The 22,608-nt window shown below is 43.4% G+C and overlaps 1 protein-coding gene across 7 annotated transcripts in view; it reads right to left on the bottom strand.

Moving 5' to 3' along the window:
* ldb2 (LIM domain binding 2) overlaps positions 1-16,645 on the bottom strand; it is a 509,983-nt gene extending 493,338 nt beyond the window's left edge. For 2 of the 7 annotated variants that reach the window (XM_033025883.1, XM_033025866.1), the window contains exon 1: positions 16,332-16,640. The gene's annotated coding sequence lies outside the window, so the exon portion shown is untranslated. Of the gene's footprint in view, positions 1-16,331 lie in introns of all 7 variants that reach the window. The other 5 variants (XM_033025916.1, XM_033025910.1, XM_033025891.1 and 2 more) reach the window with 4 other exon arrangements.
* Positions 16,646-22,608: the final 5,963 nt, after the last annotated feature.

Consider the following 22,608-nt stretch of genomic DNA (forward strand, 5'->3'; position numbering starts at 1 on the left):
ATGTACCCTACAACTCTCACCAACCTGTACAGATGCACCAAAGAAAGCATTGTACAGATGCACCAAAGAAAGCATCACAGCTTGGTTTGGGAACAACTCCATCCAAGACCACAAGAAATTGCAGCGAATTGTGGACGCAGCCCAGACCATCACACAAACCAATCACCCTTCTATTGGCTCCATTTATACCTCATGCTACCTCGACAAGGCCAGCAGCATAATCAAGGATGAGTCGCACCCTGGCCACTTCCTCTTCTCCCATCAGGCAAAAGGTACAGAAGTGTGAAAACACAAACACACTCCTCCAGATTCAGGGACAGTTTCTTCCCAGCTGTTATCAGGATACCACAACCAAAAAGCAGTGTTGAACTACTATCTACCTCTTTGGTGACCCTTGGATTATCCGAGATCGGACTTTGTTGGCTTTACCTTGAACTAAATGTTATTTCCACATCATGTATCTATCCGCTGTAAATGGCTCAACTGTAATCGTGTATTGTCTTTCTGCTGATTGGACAGCACGCAACCAATGTTTTTCATTGTACCTTGGTACACGTGACAATAAACTAAACTAACTAACTTGTGGGGGGGGGGGCACATTGAAGAGCGCGGCGGTCGTGGGTATTACTTCAAATTGGAGAATTCCATGTTCATACCATTGTCTATGGGTTGTAAGCTACCCAAGCAGAAAAGGAGGTGCTGCTCTTCCAGTTTGGGTGCGACCTAATTCTGGCCAAGAGCAGAAGGTCAAGAACATGAAGAGATAGAGTCTGAAGAAGAGTCTCGACCCGAAACTTCACCCATTCCTTCTTTCCAGAGATGCTGCCTGTCCCGCTGAGTTACTCCAGCATTTTGTGTCTATCTTCAAGATAGAGAAAGCCTTGGCAGACATAGCGTATGGCATCTTTAATAGCAAATTCATGCCGGAAATGAAGTTCTAAAAACCAATCAAACTTTCTATTCAGCTAAAATTATGATCACAAGAAAGAATCAATGTTGTCACATGCAACAATATTAGCTTTGGGCACTGAGAAACAAGAGGCCTTATGAATTATTTATTTTTTAAATCGGTGAGGGAGAATAAATAATTCAGAACTGCTGGAATATCACTCAAGCAACAAAAGAAATGCATTGTAGAATTCATGGAACAAAGAATAAACCAGCCTCAGAAAGATCAAACTTGGAAATAATTGAAAAATGAAACATCACAAGATATTTGTACTTTGACAAAAATAGTGGCATCCAGCATGACATTTTACAGACATTGAACACTCTCCATAGGTAGTCAAGCATGGCAATTGCTTAAACTCTTATTGATCCACCCAGATTACCTATTTAATTTTTCAACATTTAAAAATAATTCATATTTTGCCATTTAAAAAAAAAATCAAAAGATGGATTCTTAAAAACAAATCCTGACAACCTAATTTCTTCTGTTTCTTGATTCAAAGATAAATATCAGATACCAATAACTTATCCTGATAGGCACTGAAGTAGTGTTTCTGGAGGAAACATTTATTCATAAACCTTTTATTACACTTTAGCTAGTTAATGAAAAATAAACTCCAAACTCAGAGGCAAGAGGAGTGTTGAATTATCCCTACAAATCACAGATAGTAATTGTAAAATAATTAAGATTGCTCCTGGTATTAAATTAACAGATTTTGCATGTTGTCATCAAAGATGGGGCATCTTGGTCTGCATGGGCAAGTTGAGCCGAAGGGCCCGTTTCCATGGGGAAATGACTCTATGACTATGGAAGGCAGCCTTCCAAAAAATGTATTATAATCAATTAGCAATTAAGCAAATGCTCTTTTGTTTGTACTCATGTACTTCACCACGCAATGTTTTCTCCAACACAATTCTGAAAGAGTAAAATGTAAACGTACTGTGATCTAACACCATTCAGCATCCCATTGTCACAAAACTATTTGTGATCATGCGCCGACAAGGACGGCAAATTCACCTACTTGTGAAACAAAATTTTAAAACACACTTTGAGGAGCCACACATGTCCTAATGTGCACTGTATATCATTTGCCCAATGTTACTTTACAGTGCTTCAGCAAAAAACTTTTGCACGCAACAGCTGGAACCTTGTTGATAAATATATTGAAAATTAAATAAAGCAAGCACATAAAAATAATTATATTGTTTACTGATTTTTTTTTTTTTTAAATACCACATTTCATGGACATCCTCCCAGTAGTTTTATGTCAGATCAAACATCTAAAATTGAACCGTAATAAATGGCAGAATAATGCATCCTTTAAAGCTATTAAGTGCAAAATGAAGAACATATTTATAATACCCATTTTGCGTTCAAGTTCAAATTTATTGTCACATGCACCAATTGGTACAGTAAAATTTGAGTTTCCATACAGCCATATGAATAAAAAGAACCCAATACACAATAGAGTTTAATATAAACATCCACCACAGTGGAATCAAAATTTCTCACTGTGATGGAAGGCAATAAAGTTCAGTCATCTTCTTCTTTGTTCACCCGTGGTCGGGGCCTTTAAACCCTCCGCAGACGCTGCTACGGACGGCCTGATGTACAGGCCCTCTCGCGGGATGATTGAAACTCCGGCATCGGAACAGATCAGAACACATTCTGCGGCTTGGAGTTTCCGAATCGGCCGCTTCCTACAGGAGACCGCGGCTTCCGAGACCACAGGCCCTGCTGGACGGAGCTCCAACACTGGTGATCCTCGACAAGGGATCGCCCCGCTCTGCGATGTTAAAGTCAACGCCGCGCCCGCGGCTAGAATCTCCGCAAACCACAGCTCCACGGTGTTAAAGTCAGCAGGCCCAACACTCCGGAGCTCCAACACATGCGATCCCCAGCAAGGGATCGCCCCCCTCCGCAATGGCAATTCCACGCTGCTCCTGCTGCTGGAGCTCTGCACCGGTCTCCGGTAGGAAAAGCCGCGCCAAACCAGTTGGTAGGCCGCGAGGGGGGGGAGGGGGGTCGAAGATGCGACACGGAGAAAAGACACATCTTTTCCAGGTAAGCGACCGAAAAACGGTTTCCCCTTATTCCCCTCCACCACCCCCACATAAAACATACTAAGAAACATTAAAACATACATTTAGACACACTAAAAATAACAAAAGGGGTGAAAGGACTAACGAGCTGCTGGCGAGGTAGCTACTGCGGTGGCGCCACCCGATGGATGTGAGCATATAAAGCAAGAGGACACAGCATTAAATACTGAATTCTTTCTCAAGGATTAATTAAGTTGAAAACATAAATTACTAAAGCACATTATCAGTAAAAAAGGATAAATTATTCCCATTACAAAACACGTTTTTCTTTTAATGTTTTTGTTGATACCATAAATTTCCTTTTAAAGTATGGAATACAAATATTTACACCTATTTGTAAATGGACAAGATGAATTTAACAAATATTTTCAAAAAACATTTCCAGTATTTTTCAATCCTCAGCAACACTAAACTACATCTTAAATTAGACAACCAAATCTCCCCAAGGATTCAATAACACAGCGTACATTTTCCAACACCTATGCACAACTCTGCAGAATTTCATCCCCGACAATCCAGAAAATGAATGGGCAACACTGCAGTACATGTATCTAGAACAGGAACATTAAAGGATTAGTATACTCCAGGCAAAGAGTAATGCCCCTGTCCCACTTAGGAAACCTGAACGGAAACCTCTGGAGACTTTGCACCCCACCCAAGGTTTCCATGTGGTTCCCGGAGGTTGCAGGTCGTGGGAGCAGGTAGGGAGACTGACAAAAACCTCCGGGAACCGCACGGAAACCTTGGGTAGGGCGCAAAGTTTCCAGAGGTTTCCGTTCAGGTTTCCTATGTGGGACAGGGGCATTGGAGTTTTGATGCAAAAAAGATGCCTTAATGCAAAAATGGCTATTAAGAAATATAAATGCCATCTAAACAGGACTATGGGGTGGAAGATTGCAACCTTCACGTGGTCCGCCCTGTTTCGACTAATGCAATTAACTCGACGTGCACAAACGGAAGATCAAATAGAACAAGTTGTCCAACAACTTTAGGCTGTGCACGCCACACGAAAGAAGAAGAAGAACAGGACTATTATTTAAGCCTATTGTTAATTATCCACGTACATTGTTTGGAACCACCTTAAATCGCAAATGAGATGCTACTTACTTCCCCCAGCTTGTACCTGCAATGAAATGTTGTTGTCACTACTGCTGGTTGGGAATGCCCAAGACCATTCAGCTGAAAGGTTTAAGGGCCTGTCCCACTTTCCCGAGTTACTCACAAATTCTCCCGAGTTTCCCCTTGATTCAAACTCGGAGTTGCCAGCCGTAGGTACTCGGGGCTATTTTCTTTTACTCATGGACATTTTTCAACATGCTGAAAAAACGTTCTGACTTACCTGATGCCCCGAGTACCTACGGCTGGCATTACGAGCCGCTACGAAATATCTACGGACTCGCTACGGGCATTCTCCGAGTTTGAATCAAGGGGAAATCTCGGGAATTCGTGAGTAACTCGGGAAAGTGCGACAGGCCCTTAACTCTGTTTTTCTCTCCAAAGCTACTGCCATATCTACTGAGGATCTCAGGAAAGGACCAATGAAACCACTAATCCACCCCAAAGTCACCTGAAAAGAAAGCTTGAAACAAAACTCCAGAAGATGGAACTGAAGGTACAAACAGCCACAGCCACTAAATACACAGGCTGGGTGTGCACCATTGTGGTGACAGAAAATCCTAATAGATAGCCAAGGATGGATTTAGACCCAAAAGACTTGAGTCGGGCAAATAACAGATAAACTACCCAGCTCCATCCATGGAAATTGCATTAACTTTGGCATAGGGCAAATATTTCAGCAAATCTTAAGCTGGCAATGGAAAGTGAAGCTTAATGAGAAATCTTTATAGTTAACAGCATTTAACCCACCTTTGAAAATGCAAGTACAAATGCATACTATTTAGCCGGAGAGAAAGCTAGGGTAGAGATGCAGCAGAAAGTAGAAGAGCCCAACAGATGATGCAAAGAAAGAGTTGTTGCAGATGACATTCACATCCATGAAGTCGATGACAAAGCCTTTAACTATCAACTTCATGAAGTAACAGAAAGAACCATAAAAGCTGGGCTCAAGCCAAAGGCTGACAATGCGTTGTTTATAAGATAGAATGGCAGTTCATTGGAATGGATTGCACACCGCTCTGAGCGAGGCTAAACGGAAACAAAAACCTGTCACTGAGTTGAAAATACAGTAGAAGATGAAATATGCAGCTTTCAGGCACTAATTTCATGCAGGAATGTTTTCTTTTCTCAAAAGTGAGAACCCAAAAGAACTAATGAAAGAAGATACTGAACACCTGTGGTCACAATCCTATGAAATGGTCTTTAACAATTTTAAGAAAGTAGTGTAGTAGATATATGGAAGGTGTACAACAGCATATGTTTACTTTACAGTAACCATTGTTCTCTCTTCTCCTCTCTCGTGTCCGACGGATGAAAAATGTTTGAAACCACATACCTCCAGATTAAAGAACAGTCTAGCGGCGCCTGCTGGCGCACGCAGGTATCGAACCCGGCGTTCGGAATCCGCGGTCACACGACTCGGGAGGGGCTGCTAGTTTTTTGCGCGGTTTCGCTTTCACGCGGCAGTTGAGTGCTGACCACCATTGTGGCCAGACGTGTTGTAAGAACCTGTGAGCTAAGAAGCTATTTTGAGAATTAGTTGTCGTTCTTGTGACCGCCAAATTGGTGACCCCGACCTGTCTAGCCGTCGTTAGACATGCAAAAGATCATGCAGGAGCACTACGTTCCCATAGGATCGGCCGGCACGAGGCAGGGCTCACCGGGCTTCAAACTTCCATTATTTTGGCCCGATCAACCTCAGGTGTGGTTCGCCCACGTTGAGGCGCAGTTTCACCTGCACCGCATTATTGCGATGGACACCATGGATTTCCATGTGGAAGGAGCTCTGCCACAGGACTGTGCCTCGAGGCTGTTGCCTTACATCAGGGACCCGCCGATGATCACCGGAGCTGATTTCAGCGATCCCCAGTACTTCGCGGAGAGAGCAGACAAATTGTGGGCCAACAGACGGTGGGACGTTTGTGCCTTCACCCGCTCCCCTGTAACGGCGCGGGTGCAACCGAGATGACATCGGGAGGAGGAGGAAGCCCAGCCCAGCGCCGACGAAGCATCGCCGCTTCCAGTGGTCTACAGCCGACGACAGGTGCTACTACCATCAGCGCTACGGTACCGAAGCCCGAAGATGCCGAAGCCCCTGTCCGTTTCAGGGAAATGCCTCAGCCGATTGTCTATAGAGGCGAACGCGATCGGCCTAAACGAATGCCTCTACGTCCGTGATTGCCTCTCTGGCCACCGTTTTCTGGTGGACTCCGGTGCCATTGTCAACATCCTGCCACCGAGTGCCCGAGATACCCGCGTCGGTAAGGTATGACCCGTCCTCTCGGCCGTCAACGGGAGCAACATTCGTACTTACAGTACGCGGACCCTGGACTTAAATTTCGACTCCCGCCCGTATAGGTGGAAGTTCACCGTTGCTGACGTCGCCCAACCGATACTGGGGGCCGATTTCTTGCGCGCGTTCTCCCTGTTAGTCGATGTGCGAGGCAGACGCATGGTTCCTGTGTCGGACCTTTGCCCTGCCAAGCCGCTTAATCCATCCACGCCCCTACAGCAACTCGACGAGGTAGCTGAGATCCAGCATCCTTCACAGCCCTGCTCGCCGAATTCCCAGGGTTGCGCACACCCTGGTTCAACGGGGCCATGCCCCGTCATGGCGTGGTCCACCACATTACCACCGAGGGCCCACCGGTTCACGCCCGCGCGCGCCGCCTCCCACCCGATAAACTGCGCATCGCATGAGACGAGTTCCAGCTTATGGAGGACATGGGGTTTGTCCTGCGGTCGGATAGCCCTTGGGCTTCCCCGTTACACATGGTACCCAAAGCGTCCAGGGGTTGGAGACCTAGCGGTGATTACAGGCGTTTTAACGCCGTAACCACGGCAGATCGGTACCCAGTCCCGAACATTCAGGATTTCTCGGCATCTGGAGGGCGCAACCTTTTTCTCGAAGGTCGACCTCATTCGCGGGTATAATCAAATTCCGGTCCATCCCGATGACGTCCTTAAGATGGCCACCATCACCCCTTTCGGCCTTTTCCGATGGCTAAGAATGCCTTTTGGCCTGAAGAGCGCCACTCAGGCGTTCCAAAGGCTAATGGATCAGGTCGGTCGGGATTTGCCATTCATATTCATCTACCTCGATGATATTCTGGTGGCCAGCAGTTCACAGGCAGAGCACGTTAGGCACCTCCGCCTGCTCTTCAAACGGCTGCGCAAACACGGTTTGGTGATCAACCCTGCGAAGTGCCAGTTCAGATTGCGTTCCATTTCCTTTTTGGGTCACAGCATTACTTGCCACGGCGCACAGCCGTTGCCCGAGAAGATCGACGCTATCCGTCGCTTCCCGAGGCCTCTATCCGTCAGGGGCCTGCAAGAATTTATCAGAATGGTAAATTTCTACCACCGATTCATCCCGTCAGCAGCCGCCATCAAGCAGCCGTTGTTCCAGTGTCTGGCCGGTAAGCCTAAAGACCTGGTCTGGTCCAAGGAGGCTGAGACGACTTTCGAGGGGGCTAAGACAGCATTGGCCAACGCCACTATGCTAGTACACCCTAGGACGTCAGCCCTAACGGCCCTCACCGTGGACGCATCTTACATCGCGGTGGGTGCTGTCCTCGAACAACGAGTAGGCAGCCGCTGGGTGCCGCTGGCATTTTTCAGCAGGCAGCTGCGAGCCCCCGAGGTTAAGGACAGCGCTTTCGATCGGGAACTCCTCGCGCTCTACCTAGCTATCCGCCATTTCCGGTATTTCCTGGAGGGGCGCGTGTTTACTGCATTCACGGACCACAAACCACCAAGGTGTCCGATCCCTGGTCCGCCAGGCAGCAGAGGCACCTCGCCTACATATCTGAATTCACATCTGATATTCGGCATGTGGCGGGGAAGCTGAACGGTGTGGCTGACGCGCTGTCCCGTCCGGCAGCCCCCGAGGTTTCCGCTTTAAGCCTAGGTGTGGATTATGCGGAGCTGGCCGCTGCTCAGCAGGTGGATGCTGGCATGGAGGTTTACCGCAATGCTGAGTCTGGCCTTAAATTGGCTACAGTGCTCTGTGGCGCCGCCGGCGTGCGGGTCCTTTGCGATGTCTCCATGGGCAAAGCCCGTCCCATTGTTCCGATTGCCTGGAGGCGTTGGATTTTCGACACCATCCACAGCCTCGCTCACCCGTCCATTCGCGCCACCGCTGCCCTGGTCGCGGCCAAGTTCGTCTGGCACAGGTTACTGAAGCAGGTCGCAGCATGGGCCCGCTCTTGTATCCCCTGTCAGACTTTCAAGGTGCAGAGGCATGTGCGCCCGCCCGTACAGGATTTCGCTGTTACAGACGGCAGGTTCCTGCACATTCCTGTCGACCTGGTAGGTCCCTTGCCGTGTTCACACGGGGCCACTCACCTGCTGACTATCGTGGACAGGTTTATCAGGTGGGTGGAGGCGATACTGTTAACTGATACCCCCGCTGAGGCTTTTGCGCGGGCTATTGTCTCAAATTGAATCGCTTGTTTCGGGGTTCCTTCCACTATCACTAGTGATCGAGGGGCCCAGTTCACGTCCTCCCTGTGGAGTGGTATGGCACAGCTGTATGGTGCGAAACTGCACCAGACCACCGCATATCATCCAGTGTCCAGCGGTTTGGTTGAGTGGTTTCACAGGCACCTCAAGTCGGCGTTGAAAGCTCGGCTCACCAGCCCCGATTGGGTCGACCAGTTGCCTTGGGTTCTCCTAGGCATCAGTACCACGCCTAAGGAGGACCTCAACGCCTCCTCAGCCGAGCAGGTTTACGGGTACCTGTGGATTTTCTGCCCGTCCCCCGGGATCAGGAGATCCTGGCTTCGGCGGTGTTAGCTGACCTTCGCGAGCGGGTGCGCGCTTTGGTCCCGGTGCCTACTTCCCGACACGAGTCGTCCGCGGTGCATGTGCCTACTATGTTACGGGATTGTGTTTGTTTTCCTTCGAAGGAATGCTCACAGTTCGCCGTTACAGCGGGTGTACGAAGGTCTGTACAGGGTGCTGAGGACTGGTACCTCGACGTTCACGTTGGACATGGGTGGCAAGGAGGAATTTGTCTCCGTCAGCCGCCTTAAGCCAGCACATGTCGACGAGGATAGCCCGGTGGAGGTGGCCACTCCGCGGCGTAGATGACGTCCACCGGCCGTTTTGCCGCTCTCTGCACCTGTTACCCCCGGTTATGTTTCACCGGTCCCCTCTGTTACGCCCGACCCTCGTTCGCATTTGTCGCGCCCCTCCGGTTATGTTTTGCCGGCCCCTAATGTTACGCTCGCCCCACGACCTCGGACTACGCGTTCCGGTCGAACCGTCCGGTTACCCGTACGTTTCCGTTCCGCGGATTCTGGGGGGGGCCATGTAGGTATCGAACGCAGGCGCACGCAGGTATTGAACCCGGCGTTCGGAAGCCGCGTTCACGTGACTCGGGAGGGGCTGCTAATTTTTTGCGCAGTTTTGCTTTCGCGCGGCAGTTGAGTGCTGACCACCATTGTGGCCAGACGTGTTGTATGAACCTGTGAGCTAAGAAGCTATTTTGTGAATAAAATAAGTTACAATACTTAGTTGTCGTTCTTGTGACCGCCAAAACAGCTTCTTTCCTGCTGTTATCAGATTCTTGAACAGACCTTTTATAAGCCAAGGACATAATCCAAATCTTCCAATTTACACAGTTGTGACACGCACTTTATTTATCTGCATCACTTTATATTCCGCACTGTTTATTTTCTTTTTGCATGACCTGCTGTACTCATGTCTGGTGTGATCTGCCTGGACAGCATGCAAAACTAACGCTTTCATTATATCGCGGTTCACGTGACAATAAACCAATACCAATAAAGTGTCTCCTCAAAAAGACAGTAGAACATAATGCAATTGCACCCAAGGCATATCAGTAGAAGACACATGTGTCTTTGCGAAAGAGAATTGCTATTTTTGGATGCATAGAGTTCTATGTCTACCTCCACAGAAAATAAATTCATAGCCCAAGATGATCATCTAGAACAAATCTACCAAACAAACCTGATGCAGGCTACCAGCTACACTATAAAGATTATTCGTGAAACTTTTGGGTTATTATTTTACACTGAAATACATAACAGAGAAAAAAAACAGGAAGCACCTTCTTATCTATTATCACAGGAAAAGCAGGAGGAGAGATCCAGAAAAGAAAATGAACCACTCAATGAAAGTAGTTTATATGACACCAACAAACCAGAGTGAGATAGATCAGAGAAAGGATGGACAAACATGAGGAGTTGCAAATGCATTGTCTGCAAGTGATTCAGATGATTGTAAAAGAGAAAACAAAGCAAAAGATGCTGCTGGTTCAATTGACATTTCACAGGAAGATGGTATTCTACTGTCTGAATACGGAATAATCATAGCAAAAAGGATGCAAAGAGAATATATTCAGAAGATACATAATGGCACATGGGTATTGTAAATGTAAGTTGAGAACAAGATCTGGTGGCAGTCCAGAAGAAACTCCCTGGGCCAATACCCAGGGAGAGAAGGTTATTCCATCACAAGCAGTTATGAAGTTCAGAACAATAAAGGGTGATCTTTTTGGATCATACAAAAGGTCCTCGGTGAGATGTCAAGGTAATGGTGAGATGTTTCCAGTGGTGGGATAGACTCGAATAAAGGGACATAGCTACAAGATAAACAGGCATTTAACAGCGAGGCACCTAGGAATTTCTGAGATTCAGAATCACTGAATCTCAGGAACTCATATTGGGTTGTGGAGATTAGATCATTGCAAGTATTTAATGAGGAAGTGCAAATGTGCAAATTAATATGTGCAAATTAATTCACCCCTGTGCAATGCCATGTTAGCTCCTTTTGCCCATGTGCAAAAAAAACATTGCAAAATAGGAGTAAACTGCCTGCCCATGCAAGCCTGTCCCACCTTTCAAAATGATCATGGGTACTCAGCCCCAGGCCTTCTCTTCTGTGTATTGGAAGTGGTCAGGTCCACAGTTCCGTAAATCGTTTACACTTTAAAACAAACTTCCTCATTAAATACTTGCAATGATCTAATCTCCACAACCCAATATGAGTTCCTGAGATTCAGTGGAGGAAGTTTGTTTTAAAGTGCAAACGATTTACGGAACTGTGGACCTGACCACTTCCAATACACAGAAGAGAAGGCCTGGGGCTGAGTACCCATGATCATTTTGAAAGGTGGGACAGGCTTGCATGGGCAGGCAGTTTACTCCTATTTTGCAATGTTTTTTTTGCACATAGGCAAAAGGAGCTAACATGGCATTGCACAGGGGTGAATTAATTTGCACATAACTAAGAATGGCATGTCACCATTGTAAGCAATAAGATTCGGTCCATTATAGACCGCAACAATTACTACATCAGTTTGAATCCTCATTATCAAACAAGGGATTCCAGGGGGACAAATTTGTTGCAAAGGAAACTAATTCAATACTAGAGAACATTTGGTTCCTTCAACTCATTCTCATAATCTGGATTTCTAGAACCGCCCACAGGCCATTGTTTGTTACCCAATTTCTTATATACTTATCACATTTATTACTACTATATTCACAACCACTTATTCCATACACAGTATTAATATTCTTATGCTTTATTCTTACAACAATATAATAATGATGTTAACGTTTTACCATTTCTTATTTAGAAACCGTGACATCACTGGATCTGAATTCAATTGTTTTCAACTACTTCCCACCATTCCAAATGATCAGGATGAGATTAGCACTGTCAGTGTTTAGCTGACCCTGTTTCCAAATCTTTAACTACCTCCTAACCCTGTTTACAATTATTACTGATCATTCCAAATGACCAGTATGTTTTAGTATTGCCGGTGTTTAATCGACAGGATCCAGTTCAATCGTCAGTTCCTAGTTACCATTGGTCATTCCCAATGACCGAGTCTCTCCATTCCCAATGGACGAGTCTGTTTAAAAGTCTATCTTACCACTCATCAAGGTTTGTTAGATTGACTTGATTCTGTCGAGATCCCACACAACGCAATAACGAAAGGTCTACTACCACAGAAAAACGGAAGAGAGGAAAACAGAGTGGTGACTACTCACTCTGCTTTGGCCAATTCCTCTGGTCCTATCCGTAGGGAGTTTGACTCTTAACTTCGTTATCTGGTTGGCTGAGAATCGAAGAATCCCACTTCTGACTGAGTTCTTTGTCAATCTAAAGTCAACTTGACTCAAACACTTGTAGCTGTTGAAATCGATTCTTTATTCAGCTGACACTAGTCTCTGAACCTTCCAACACAGAGAATAGTAACTTTGATACAAATTCATGGCATTTATATAGGTATTAGACATTTCAGATACAGAGGGTATGACAACCTAGTAACCAATCATCTCAGTCCTTCTGGTGATTTACAACAGCAGTCACATAATCCCCCCTTCTCTGGCCTCATTTTACAACCTTCGTTTGCCTGTGGTTTAACTTTGATTAGAATTATTTTATTTCAACACAGCAAAACCCCAGTAGTCTCAATTATCAAAGACCACTCCTCAAAATATAAGATACACACATATAATACAATGATCACACAAGTCATACAAACAAACACATTTCCATACCAAGAAGAAAGATATTTCTATAAATCTAAACAAAGTCTAATGTTTACAGTCCTACGAAGACACAATACATTTCATAAATGGTTTCACTACAATTTTACACAGTTTAAAATACTATTACCTATGTATTAAAGCATTAATTATATGAGTTCGCCAAATTATACAGCTTCTAAGTTAAATTCAAAACCCACACACACCTCCCAACTCCAAGCATATATGGGTCATAAATTTGTCAACTTAATTGATAAGTGTTTTGTGCCAGGATACAGCTTCATTCTATATAGCCTCTCTTTCCTGCTATCTCTGGGAGATGGATTTCCGATCTCATCTGCAAGGTATTTTACAAATATTACAGAACACAGGGTAAATTTACAACTTCAGACCATTACTTCAAAAGTACAGCTTCTCGATCCCTTATCTCAACCTCATTATAATTTAACATAGCCAAAGCTAACCACAGAGTCTATTATCCCTCAGCCTTGAATTCTGTCTCAAACTCAGCATAGACAGCCATAATTCTTCATCTTTATGTCACATCAGAGCTCAAGAATGTGCCATAGAGAAAGAGCAGATGACCTCTGGCCTAAGAAGAGGCCCTATTCAGCTATCCATTCTTCAACACAAAATCATATCAAATATAATTTCCTCCAGCGTTATAATTGCCTCAAAGCAATAGACTAAGCTATGCAGTTTCAGATTAGCGTTTCTATGTTTTGATTCATCCGTTCCCTGTGTGTGTTTCTTTGTACTGTATTTCATTAGGATACATGTGTTTCTGAAAACCTTAAGCTTTTCTTACAACTTAACATAGGTTCCTCACATGAAAGTTACTATCCGAGCAATTCTATTATATATTTCCTCAATTCGGTCCCTCATTCACCTCACATGTTACACGCGTCTTCTTCTGTGAAGAGACACACAAAGGAATTATTTCATTCCTCTGCCATTTCCTTGTCTCAGTATGGGCTCGCACTTGCCTTCGGTGTTCTTTTCCTTTTTGTGTATGTATAAAAACTCTTATATTTTATTTTTATGTTCTATCTGTAGACTTCTTTTACAATCTTTACAAATTTTTTGTCATCTTTTATACCTAAAATGATCCCAATCTTCAGACATCAGAGACCAGAGGACTTTTAAGAATTTATAAACAAAATATTTGTAACCTCAGCCAAGGAGAAAACTGTTTCATGAAAATATTGTCCATCAAAATCAGACACCAGGGAAAATACAAACATTCCACCCCAACCCACACCTACTGAAGCTCATATGAAATCACTGGCCAAGCTACCGAATGGCAAAAAGTACAAGACAACTTTGCCAAGCAAAATACCTCATAAGGGCCCTGTCCCACTTACGTGTCCTTGGCACGCAAATTACGCGACCTCGTGGTCGCTTTGAGGCGCACGGGCATCGTATGGCCGCGCGGGGCTGGTCCCACTTAGAAGCGCAGAGGGGTATGTAGTTGTGCGCGACATCGGCGCGGGCTCTGAAATTTTTGCAGTGAACTAAATCTTCGCGCTCCAAAGGTCTGTCGCGGAACTGACGGCCAAAGTGGGACAGGCCCAAGACCCTGGCGCAATGCAACGTCTCACCTCCAACAGCAGCAGAAGCAGGCAAACAAACGTCAAACCCGGCCTGGGGCTCACGGCCGTTGCGGTCCGGATCCCCCCCCACTTCTACTCCCAGAGCGGGGCCAAGAAAATTGAAGATGGACACAAAATGCTGGAGTAACTCAGCGGGGCCGGCAGCATCTCAGGAGAGAAGCAATGGGTGACTTTTCGGGTCATGACCCTTCTTTTCAAACTGAAGAAGTCTCGACATGAAACGTCACCCATTGCTTCTCTCCAGAGATGCTGCCGGTCGCGCTGAGTTACTCCAGCTTTGTATCCATCTTCAAATGATGTCACGCGCTCCAGACAGCTGTGGGACAAGCCCTTTACACAAAAACAAGTGGTGAGGCTAATCTGTAGGTTAATTGGCTTGATTAATTGCCTTGATAAATGTAAAAATTGTCCAGTATAAAATTGTCCAACTTCCAAGGTTCATGGCAAAATGATGGAAATGATAAAGAAAAGCATGACATGTCAACAATGTGAATCTTCACCAGAGTAGTTGAAACAACAGCAAAGCAAACACAGGATCCAACATTGAAAACCTGGATTCCAATAAAGTTTGTGATCAATGTGGAAACCACACTGTTATCTGTCATCAAAACCAAGACAAGCCAACTGATGAGACAACCCAGAGCTACAGCAACATTGACTGCAATCTCTCCAACAAGAGGAGCAAGTTCCATATCACTAACGTGAAATGCAGTAATTCATCAGAGGACTATATGTAGGTCTGCAAACCACAAATACTATACAACATCTTACTAAATGAACAATCTCACACATGATGTTTCAGAAGCACAGGTTTTGTTACCAGCAGTCCAGTGGCACATTAAGTACTGCTGATGTACAGTTCTAGTGACCCATATTCAATCCTATTTGTGGAGCTTACATGTTCTCCCAGGACTGCATGGGTATCCCCCAGGTGCTCCAATTTACTCCCATATCCCAAAGACGTGTTAGTTTATTGTTTAATTGGCTACTGTAAATTGCCCCGGAGTATAAACTCTGAAAGGAGTTGGTGGAAATGTGGGAGGATGTTACAGGAAAAAAAATGAGCAAGGACTGGGATTGCTCTGTGAGCTGACATGGACTCGAATGACTGAAATGTACTGTGAGAAAGTGTCAAGAAAATGACGTTTTGTTTTAGTTTGAAAACCTAAAAAATATTTTATGTTATTTCAAAAGTGATGTCACCGTTGCAGGTAAAAAAATCACTATTCATACGTATTAGTCTGTAATTATTCACGAGGACGGTATATTCTGTGTAGAATGAAAACATTTTATCTCTTAACACAAAGCCTGTACCTAAGCATAATGTGATGTCGCACAATGAGTCTGAAAATAGAATAGAATAGAATAGAATAGTTTCTTTATTGTCATTGTAACATGAACCATGTACAACGAAATGCAAGCAAGAATTGAACTTCGAGAACAGGGCATAACTACACATTTTTTTCTGCTATGCAAACCAAAACGTGGATGTTGTATGCCCTGGTAAAGTTTAAATATACATACAAATTATAGAAATATTTCTATCCAAATCCAATACTTTCACTCACTAGTCTAGAGCTGCAATTCGGTTTGTATGCGACATAAACTAAGCAGAACTTAATAAAACTTCTCAGCAAGTGATGGGAGATTCCCCACTTATCCGGCGGCCCAGCGGCAGTTTGAAGTTAATAGGCTAATTTGGAAAAATACTTTTGCACATGCAGATTATATTGAGAGGCAGCTACTTTACAACATCCTTCCTGCCCGTCAATCAGAGGAGCGCGTGCACCGGGGAGCCGCGCCGAGAGGCTGCCGCGCGCACGGCGGGAGCTCCCGGGATCCCGGCTGCGCTGCACTGCAAACCAAAGATTATAGAGCGGATGATCTTTGCTGCAAACTCAACATTCATCCGTCTCTCAAAGCCAGCCGGGAGAGAAAGAGTTTGTCAATTCCTCAATGCCAGGCCTGGGAGTAAGCCTGGGTGTGGATTTAATCAGATGACCGGAGAAGATGCAAAGTTTACCTCCTCTTCTTTCAAGTTGCAGTGAATTCCCCTCTCCTGTCCTCTCCTCTGCTCTGCAGGAAACCTTTCACCCAGCCAGCATCATTCCCAGCGAATGCAGGGCGGGGGTCGAACGGGATCGGCCGCTGCTGCTTATCTCGACTCCTTCTCCCTCAATGACGGCCTTGGATTGATCACCTGGCGGCTGGGGATCGGTTCAATGACAAAGCGGCCGGGGGCGCGCCCGTGCAAAGGAAAAACTGAAGAAGGAACATCCAGGGCAAGCGCGCTCCCTCTGCAGACACGAGCAAAGGTTAATGTGCAGAATAAAAGCAGTGTTCACTCGGCAGTCCTACTTTGACACAGACACTGAGGAAAACACAAAAGTACGCTGACACAATGATGCATAACTTACAGGGAGAGCAACACATCCATAGTGCACAAATGCTAATTCTTTCTTAAGAAATGCTATCTGAATCAGATTTGTGGCGATCCCACAAAAGAAGGGATTTCAATATTTACACAATCACGCTGTGATGAGATTAAAATAAGATACATGATATAATTTCAATCAAAATATATAACTCATTTTTGATAACATTGCTGGATAAACGGATATTGAGTTTATGCTGTTAACTGTAATTTATACTTAAAACAAGCAAATGTTGGATGTAGACTGCAGGTAGCTCAGCAGCTCACTAACAGCCATGACACACACGCATGGCTTCTTAAATGCTGCACAAGCCATCAATGTGAAGAAGGGTCCCGACACGTCACAAATCTATGTTCTCCTGAGAGGCTGCCTGATCCGCTGAGTTATTCTAGCACTTACTTTGTCTCTTTTTGTGTAAACCAGAATTTGTGGTTCCTTATTTCTCCATCTACACTGCAAATGCCTAAGGCCCTATCCCAATGAGTAGCAGCAAACTCACCAGGGACAGATTTGCAGTCAATGCCCATTGCAAGGAATAGATTGAAGACCTCCTCAATTGCAATGCTTGGCTCCATATCACAAAAGCCTATCCAAACCAACCTAGCCACAACTGTTTAATGAGAATGCCATCTCTCAACTCAAAAATGATAAGGGCTTGAAGACCTAAAACTCAGCAATGAAGACATTTGGTCTCAAATATATGGCGTCATCGCCTCAGCTAGACATGTCAGAGTTGTGTAATTGAGGCAATTTTTAACAAAGGATATGTTCACATATGGAAACAGTCTGGTCTCTTACTGTCATTCCTACCAGATGCTGAAGAAGCTACTCATCGAGAAGATGGCCATTACATTGAGCATCCACAAGACCAAAAACATTGACCTTGCTGCCCTAAAGGTTCATGGCAAACTTCTTGAAACATTAACATGTTCCTACATCTCAGGAATCACCTCTTGGCAAAGTCAGACATCAATAACAAAATTCAGTCGTGCTTCAATGCACCAGTACAGCCTTTTGAAAAATGCGGTAAAGGGTATTTGAAACTCAAGATCTCAGACATGAGAGTGGCATCACAGATGGACAGGATGGTGAAAAAGACTTTTAGCACACTGGCCTTCATCAGTAAGACATCGAGTATAGTAGTTAGGATGTTATTTGCCAGTGTTGGGGATACAAGAACTAGAGCATGCATTTAAGGTGACAGGGGAAAGATTTAATAGGGACCAAATAGGAAACTTTTTTTACACAGAAGTTTAAAAATAAATAAAAATAAACTTTATTCAAGTAAAAATTATGTACAATGCAGGCACCATGTAAAAAACTTGTCCGACATTCTCAGAGGCTATACATACATTCAATACTGTTTACATAAATCACAGAATTTTACCCCACAACCTTGTCAATCATTTAGCCCCCTGGCATGAAATCCCTAGTACATGTATGGAATGAACTGCCAGAGGAAGTGACTGAGGCAGGTACAATAACAGCAGTTAAAAGTCATTCAGCCATGTAGATGGATTGGAAAAGGGTTCGAGGTATACAGCTCAAGCGTGGCCTTATGGGAATTGTTCAGATGGGCACTTGGTCGGCATGAAATACCTGTTTCCGTGATGAATGAATCATGGTCTCCGAGCAGCAATTATCCAAAATTCAAATGAATTATCCGTCTATTATAGAATGATCATAAGAATAATACACAATACAACATGGATTCACTAGGATATCAAATTACCAGGGGAGACTTGCAATGTTCAAAATATTTGCACCATTTCATGGAACGATAAGGGTGGATTTAAGAAAAGTATGTAAATAGTGAAGGGTTTTACAAGGCTGAATTTGTGATCATTGAAAGGAGAATGCTCTGAGAAACTGAGAATGTTCCAAGGAACTCATTTTTACAAAGTTTATGTACATGAGACACTCCCACAAAAATTGAGGCAGAAATCTATGTATATTTCAAAGGAAGATTCGCAACAGAGCAAAATAAAAATGGTAGATTTTTCAACTACCCAAGCAAACCACCAAATAAGCAACCAATAAATATCAGGCTTCAGAGAGGGAATCAGGAGACCCCATTCATTGATAGGTCGCTGGTGGAGAGAATAGCTTAAAATCCCTGAACATCAACATCTCAGATGACATATCCTGGGTTTTGCACGTAATCACAAAGAAGGCACACCTGCATTTCTACTTTCTTAAAAATTTAAATTGATACAGCATGTCACCAAATACTCTTGCACAGTTGTATAGATGTAGCCTGAAGTCACACACTACCAGGTTGAGGAACAGTTACTTTCCCACACCATCAGATTTGTGAATTGATCTACACAATCCCACTCCTTCCTGGCAATGGAACCCGAGGGACCACCACTTGCATTACCACACACTTGGTTTCTAATTGTGTTTTTTACACTGTCTTTTTTGTTGTTGTAATCTTTCTCTTTTCACTGTTGTTGATTTAATGTAGAATGTATGTTTTTGCATGTTGTCTGAATCCACATGCCTCTAATGCTGCTGCAAGATTTTCATTGTACCTGTACCACACTGTACTTGTGCGTATGACAATAAACTTGACAATAGATCCAGTAGAACAATGCATCTAAAGAAATACAATCTCTGATTAAACTACAATCCACCTATTTTACCTTTTTCGAGTTTAAGCACTATTATTTTCCTTATTATTGTAGCAAAATGCTCGGTCCTCAACAATGTTTGATTCTTTATTATATCAAAAAGTTTTATTAATCTTTGAATACAATATAGCTCATATTTAATTACTATAGCCTGGACAGTCTTGTCTGGTAGATTTATCATTTTTCATACCGCCATGTGTGTATATTTATATATCTTTGCTCCAAGATATACTTGAGAAAAGTTTATTTTTTGATTTCCAACCCTGTTTTACTTCAGTGGAAATGTCCACCTCTCATGACATATCTGAATGTTGTTTCAAGCTAATCTCACATTTTGTTAGAAAAATCCTATTTCTGAAAAAAATAAATGCATCGGTCTTTAACATTAGAGGATCGTGTCACTTTAAATAATCTTCAAAGACTGCAAATCAGGAAGTGAGCAGCACAATTATTAACACATTCTTTAAACATTTTACATGGCATAAAATAACATGCAACGAAGGAGGTACTAAACATATAGCCATACAGTTTCTCAGGAGCCAGACAGGCCCTTTGGACCCACCACAAACATCCCAACTCTTTTGCCCATTTACACCAATCCCATTTGCCCACATTAAGTCATATCCTTGCAAGCTTTGCCTTATCTACATTTAAACAAAGCACTCTTGTTCCTCCTGGCCCCGAAATGAACTAAATTAAGTATAACCTCTCTTTGTATACCTCTTTGCCCCAGCCCCAGAGCAGACAAGTCAGCTTGACGAGATCCTTGGTTGAAATTACAGTTTATCCCCAATTATCTCATCAGCGCCAAATTTACATCTTTGTAGAAGAATCTTATGACCTCTCTTCGCTCTTGCCTGCCGAAAAGATCAGGTTAAAATTGCAATCCATTCCTAGAGCAGAATCAGTTAAGCCACATGGGCCACTTTAACCACTTTATCCATTTTTAATGCGCTGGCAGCAACAAAAGTGACAAACAATATTTTGATATGGATAACTGTATTCTGGAAAACACAGAGTAGAGTTCACCTAATATTTTCAGTCTGATGCCACATGTGGCTTTCCTTGATGAAATATATTGGGCAAAATCAAACAGTTTTTAATTTTCCTTCAGTTTTCTATGTTGTGAAGCTGTGTGTTAAATATATTTTAATATTCTGCAGTACATGGCATCATTAGGAAATATTTTGAAATGGCGATGAATTTCTAATTATTTTAATAAATATTAATAAATAATAAATAATTTACATCATCGACACGTAAATAACACTAATAGTAGATTCTAGGCAATAAAAACAGAAAATACTGGAAGAGAATCAACATGGGAATTGTTAACTGATTTGTTTTATCCACGCAATGACTGCTTCTGACATTTAGTCATTTTTCCAGTATCTGTAATGTATTCTTTTTCACCTGCAGCTTCTTAGTGATTGTTTATTGGATAGTCTGTAGGTTGGACGAGATGAGTAATAATCTTTTCATTTCATTTCCTAAAAAGAGAACCTCCTGCTTTTGTGGAACATAATCAAATAGAATGCTATCTTGTTGCCAGAAATGGGGAACTTGAAATATGCAATGTATCTGCAAATTACCACAAAGCATTATGTCGGTATCCTCCCCCTGTATTACAAAAAATATATACTTTATGGCAAAATGATTTTCTTTGTAAGCAATTTAGTCTATTTGGTTTTCTTTGTACATTGGTCATTTCACTTCTGGCAATATGCTTTTGGAATTGCCCTAAATGAGTGTGCATGATTATGATGTTCTTGCATTTATATTATGTCCTGTGAAGGAATAGCAATTTCCCTTGGCTTCTTGCTCAAGTAAATGCAAAAGATTCCCATATTCACATAAATTTGTTATGCTTTAGTTACCTGGTCAAAGTTGTTCTTCACTTGTACTCACGAGAAACAATTGCCTTCTTTATTTGCAGTGTTGCTAGGTGTAAAATGGTTATTACCTTTGTCTGCATGACAATGATTACATTTCAAGAGTAATCTTTTGATTATAATGCATATTAGCACATTCTGAGCAAGTGATAAAGCACTATAAGAATGCTAAATTTTCCTTTTTTTACACATGCATTTGTTATGTGAGACTTTAGGTAATTTATTTTCTCTATTGACCAACTCTGGAATACATCTATCTATCATATAATATATAAAACTCTCGCCCAAAATTCCGAAACGGAACTCCGTCCGGCTGTCACATTTCTTCCATTGATTCCCTGCAACTCCGAAACTGGACGCAGAATCGCCGACATCTTTTCCATTTCGGTAGAGATTTCACTTTTCTTTCAAAGTATCCGCTCCTCATTACATTCCGTCGTGTTTAAGTACACGTTTTTAATCAAATCCTTCCCCCCCCCCCCCCAATATTTCAAAACTAAACTGGCTTCACACCCACAGAACCTTCACCAGCCCCAGCCCCTGCTGAACGTTCCATCGTGTGATGTCACAATGCCCAATCTTCACATATGTCCAATCGGAATGGATCCATTTACATATGCCTATGCAGGAGCCCCAGCCAATGGTGAACATTCCATCGTGTGATGTCACAATGCCCAATGCTCAAAGACATCGTTGCCATAGAGAGGGAGTACAGAGAAGGTTCACCAGGCTGATTCCTGTTATGTCAGAACTTTCATATGAAGAAAGACTGGATAGACTCGCCTTGTAATCGCTAGATTTTAGAAGATTGAGGGGGTATCTTATAGAGACGATTAAAATTCTTAAGGGGTTGGACAGGCTAGATGCAGGAAGATTGTTCCGGATGTTGGGGAAGACCAGAACAAGGGGTCAAAGTTTAAGGATAAGGGGGAACGCTGAATCGCCGACATCTTTTCCATTTTGGTAGAGATTTCTCTTTTCTTTCTAAGTATCCGTTCCTCATTACATTTCGACGTGTTTAAGTGTACGTTTTTAATCAAATCCTAACCCCACCCCCCCCCCAATATTTCAAAACTAAACTGGCTTCACACCCACAGAACCTTCACCAGCACCAGCCCCTGCTGAGCGTTCCATCGTGTGATGTCACAATGCCCAATCTTCACATATGTCCAATCGGAATGGATTCATTTACATATGCCTATGCAGGAGCCCCAGCCAATGGTGAACATTCCATCGTGTGATGTCACAATGCCCAATGTTCAAAGACATCGTTGCCATAGAGAGGGAGTACAGAGAAGGTTCACCAGGCTGATTCCTGTTATGTCAGAACTTTCATATGA

This window comes from Amblyraja radiata, chromosome 1, assembly GCF_010909765.2.
Source record: "Amblyraja radiata isolate CabotCenter1 chromosome 1, sAmbRad1.1.pri, whole genome shotgun sequence".
In the NCBI taxonomy this organism is placed as follows: domain Eukaryota; kingdom Metazoa; phylum Chordata; class Chondrichthyes; order Rajiformes; family Rajidae; genus Amblyraja; species Amblyraja radiata.